Source organism: Athalia rosae, chromosome 2 (genome assembly GCF_917208135.1).
Source record: "Athalia rosae chromosome 2, iyAthRosa1.1, whole genome shotgun sequence".
Classification (NCBI taxonomy): domain Eukaryota; kingdom Metazoa; phylum Arthropoda; class Insecta; order Hymenoptera; family Athaliidae; genus Athalia; species Athalia rosae.
In genome coordinates, this window is record NC_064027.1 from 6,966,480 (window position 1) to 6,969,719 (window position 3,240).

Here is a 3,240-nt window from a genome sequence, read left to right on the forward strand (position 1 = left end):
TAACGCTTACTACGTAGGTTTTCCACCCCACGAAAGGGTCGTAACTTAGAGTTTTATTTTTCCAACGTCAAACTACCGCGGAACTGTACCTCGTCCGAAATTTATATCACCGCGAAGCGATTTGGTCCGAAGTTGTCCCCGTCCACCGTCAACTTTATTGCGCTTACCGCGTTACCTACGACGATACCCCCAACCTCGTTCGTTCCGAAGAAGAAGAGCTTTCGCGATGCGCTTTCCACATTGTCATCGAGCGATCACCTTCAATGGGGTACGATCCGAAGTCCGAAGCGTACGTGAATCTACATTCTGACCCAGCGATTTAATGAATTTTCAATCCCACGGCGCAGGGAACATGCGGAAAACGCTGTTGCATCGCGTATACGTACGTGAAAGGGCTTCAATACTCGATATTATTTATTATTCCGATGCGGAGAATTTTTCGAAATTTTTCCATTCGCTTTATGTTACCGTTTACATACAGCAGAAGTTGCAAAAAGCGAAGAGCTCCGCGTTATTTCGGCCGTATAACGGGTTGATTTCCTGGCTATACACAAGTATAAATGAACCTAAATATTTGATGTACGTATCATTGTGCGTTGCACAGTTGGATGTATAGCCTTCTAAAATACAAATACGTACCCATTGTAAATCCGGATCCTGTAACTCCAGTGAGCCGGAGCCCATGATTCCTAGAACAGCTGCGCATGTAAACGACTTCCGGATGCGAAATCTGTACGGAATTCTTCGTCTGTAATCCGGCCCATTTTTCGCTTTGTTTAGTTTCGATTTTATCAGCGTAATAATGATTGTCACAACGTGACAAAAATGAGAGACGGTAGGGAAAAGGAACCGAACGAATGCTCTCGAAATACGAGATATCCTCGATCCCTTGAACGAATTTTATACGACATGATGGGACAACAGCGACGCTCCATCCTGCACGGCTTCGTAAAACTGTGACTGTAAAAATTCCACGCACATCCGTTACGATCCGTACCGTCACGTGTAACACTCACGTGTAACGGTAATTGATACCGATGAAACGCAGAGAGTTGCATCTGGTGGGACACATCCGTTACGGGGTGAAAACTTATTATTAGACGTATACTTTGGTACGACTAGTTTTCACAGTTCCCTTGTCGCAGAGTAGAGAATTCTGATACGGACATTTTACCAACGGAAAAGCGCGAGTAGGATGTCGCCGCGGACGAGTGAAGTTGCTCGCACAGCCCGCGGTTACTTTTTAATTCATAATTCTCTACCTATACCGTTTCATTACTCAACCTTCTCGCGGTCGGGGTTTCCAAGTTGAGAGCATATAATTAACTGATTGTGAGTTAAGAAAACTTGAGGTTGAAAACTGCGATTATTTTTCCAGTTTCCCTCGCTTGTTGAGCTCGTTTCTTTTTCATTGACGTGCTTCTTTCTACTTTGGTATATCTTTCCATGGCCAGGGAGTTATCGAAATTGTACCGAGGCCTTCCGCCGCCGCTACAACTCCCTTTTCTCCTTCTCTCTTCGCCTTACTTCTGAAGAGAATAACAGATGTCTTGCAAAAGCGGAAACAATTGAAAGTCGGCGGCGACCGTTTTTTTTTTTTCTCTTTCGAAAAGTTGAGAAAAATTCTTATGGGACCGAACAAGAGAAATCTTGAGATACTTCTTTCTTTGAAATCTTTTCATCGAAATAATTCGTTACCTCGTATAAAACGCAACCAAGGTTTTTTTTTTTTTTTTTGTCACACAAAAAAAGAAGAACGAAATCGAAGAAACAGTCGCAAGAGAAAAAAAGATAAGATACGTGGCTAATCCTCTCACATCCCTTTGAAACGAACAACATGAGAATCGGACCGCTGCAGCTCACGGCACATTACCTAATTACTTACATCACGCTTTTAACAGCTGCAGCACGAGGTGTAAGTTTTGCTTCTGTTTCGATATCGGAGCTAAAACTTTTTCCAGGTATTTTTCAAGCTTTCTATTTTGTAACCGATATCGCTGGAGTTCGACAAAATTATCAATCGCATCTGTATTTTACCGATCTGCAGGAAGCGGGTGAAAAAAAAGAAGTACACTCGGCTTCGCTTCTTTAACGTCACTGTTCATGTTTTAAAGGTATATTCTTGTTATTCACGCTTGATATCCCCGCTTTTGTGAACATATACGAGCCAGCGTGTTACATTTTTACAGACGTGAAAAAAAAAAAAAAAAGGAGAAAGAGAAAAAAATTGTCAACCTGCCTCCCTGCCTTTTAAAATTGTTGAAATAAAACGTGCTATAGAAACGTGCCTACTGAACCGTACGAATGGGGAATTTTTTATCACAAATATATGTAACTGTATAGGAAAGCTTTTAAATTCAATTTTGTAAGACTAGAAAAAAGCGGAAATTTTATTTATGAAGAACTTTGAAAAAAAAAAAAAAAAAGAAATTCGTGAGATGAAAAATGAGATTCGTGCCCCGCGGGAACCGTGTCGCGTCAATTTAAATTCGTTCGAGAAAATTTTAAATTTGTGGGAAATCAGAACCAATTTATTATAGCTGCTGTTCTGTACGCAATTATTTGATTCCTATCCGCTGCATCGCGCCGATCACTGAATCAAAATCACATTGCACCGACTACGTCAATCACGTCCCGATATAATGACGGATTATTTGATTGACAATTTAATGACTTTAGAGCTATTCCCGTTTTAAGCCAGCTGCTATTGTGCCCGAAAACAATTTCAACATTCAATTTTACTCGATGCCAATTTCGAGTATTTGTCATTGATTTAAATCAAAATAAAAGAATCGCCGTCGTTCCGACGAAATTTTACCAACAGATATTTTCAACCGTTCCCGGAAACGATCAGACCGACGTCTGTGGTGAGTGAAAAAATTTTAAATTCGTTCATTTTCTCGCTAAATTGTTTAACGAATTTATATACCCTATACAAAGGATTAACGAGAATCGTCATAAATTTAGATGGCACGAAAATTTAACAGCTCCGGCTTTCAGTCTTTTATTTCTCCCTCTCATCCGAACAATATTCATTGTCAGTCAATTATACATTGTGATACGAGAGTAACGTAGAATCTCACTTATCGTGAGCTATTGTAAATCTTCAACTTTGACTTACCGTTTTATTTATACAGCGCAAATGCAGTCGGAAGACTCATAATCTATCTGATAAGAAATCATGCAACAAAGTATGTTTGTAACGTGATCTGTTACCGATGAGTAGATACAGCGATAGCA

General features: G+C 40.2%; 1 protein-coding gene across 3 annotated transcripts in view; it reads left to right on the plus strand.

The window, feature by feature from the left end:
• The window catches only part of LOC105684655 (KH domain-containing, RNA-binding, signal transduction-associated protein 2), a 129,911-nt gene that overhangs the window by 93,499 nt on the left and 33,172 nt on the right, over positions 1–3,240 (plus strand). The window lies entirely within an intron of this gene.